Here is a 1865-nt window from a genome sequence, read left to right on the forward strand (position 1 = left end):
ATATAGTCGTATCCGAAATACTGATGTGGTAAGAATTACTTAGCACAACACAATGATGGTGGTATTGAAATATTTTAAAATTTTGGTCGTGTCTAATTACTTTGTTTGATGGAAATTCAATTTAATTTTCAACAAACAACACTAATAATAAAAGATCGATGGCCGGTACAGGTGGCGTGAGGTGTCAGATACTCGTAATATTAATTACTTTAGCAGCTCTGTCCTCATGTTTGTACTTACCTTAATTAATTTAGAGTAATTAATTCCACCCATAAAATTCAACCGTACCTCCGCCTTGTTTTCAACGCGCCGCCACCACGCGCCATCTGGGGATCCGTCCCGTGTCAGTCGCGAGTGCTTTACACGGGCTGTCGTTTTAGTATGTTTTCCCCTCTGCTCTCTGCTGCAGATGCATTAACTCTGCGGCCTTTCCATCGATAAAATTTAAAGACCCTATCCATTTTTAGAATATCACTATCTTACTATTAACACTTGGATTGCTATGATTATGAAGCACAACTATTCATTTCAAATAATACTACTAGAATTTGTTTATTTAAGTGTCACTTGATTACAGATCATAATAAATAATTAATAAAAAATGTTTGAAATATTGTTAATGGAGAATGAACTCCATTTTATTAGAGAATTTTTTTTAAATATAATTGATCTATTTTTAGGGATATCATAATATAGCAAATGTGATTTTTTTAAGGGGCTGTAGGAGAATTAAATAGTAAATGTGATAGTAACAGTTTGTCCATTTAAAGCCCTTTCGACACGATTTTTTTATATTGTTATTTACTCACTCCGTTCGTGAGATGTTATCCACTTTTACAATTTCTGTTCGTCCGTGAAATGTTATACTCTTCGCTTCTTTTTTTCATTTTTGATAAATGGACCCTACTTTCCACTAACTCAATCACTCTCATTCCATATAAAACTAATATATTAATATGGACTCATATTCTACTAACTTTGTATACTTACTTTTCTTCACATTTTAAAAATCCATGCCGAGTCAAACAATGGCGGAGCCACATGGTCTCCAGGTGGGGCATTTGCCCCCTCTCAAACTATTACACGTAGTACTTTTGTTTGATAAATTTGCAACTTTGTTCATTTTTTTTTATAAATGCCCTTCTTAAATTCAGTATAATTTTGCCCCTCTTAAGTACTCCCTTCGTCCCACTGTAGTAGAGACATTTCATTTCGGTACGAGATTTAAAAAAATTTGTTAAAAGTGAGTTAAGTGAATGGAGAATAAAGTAGGAATGGAAAAATGCAGAGAGATGAAAAATTAATAATTAAGAGAGAAGAAAACTTTGTGTTTTTTGCCAAAATAGGAAATGACTCACTACAGTGGGACAATCAAAAAATGAATACAACAACTCAGCTACAGAGGGACGGAGAGAGTAGAATTTATGGCTTCGCCCCTGGGTTCAAACATGGATAATATTTTGCAATGGGGGGTTTTATTATCATTGAGCTATTATTAGATATATAATAATATAAAACTTAGAAACTATTGAATTTGAGGACACTAAATGTGCTCGTTTCGTCACCATGCTAATGTTGTTTTTTACCTTAGAAGAAAATTGGGTAAACCATTCACTCAAATCTTGACCGGCTATACCAGGTAACGACATGTAAGGTAAATGAAGATTAATTTTAGTGAATGAAAGAGAAAAAGTAAAGGTGAGAGTATAAATTCTGAAAAAGGATTTTGTAGTGTTGTGAGTGAGGGAAACTAACCTACAAGAGATGGATGGGTAACCTCTGACTTGCCACAAAGGCTGCGTAGCAAATACACTAAAATAGAATTTAATTTGTACTTTTCAAATGAAAAAGAAAAATATTCCGCT

This window comes from Salvia splendens, chromosome 16, assembly GCF_004379255.2.
Source record: "Salvia splendens isolate huo1 chromosome 16, SspV2, whole genome shotgun sequence".
Lineage (NCBI taxonomy): Eukaryota > Viridiplantae > Streptophyta > Magnoliopsida > Lamiales > Lamiaceae > Salvia > Salvia splendens.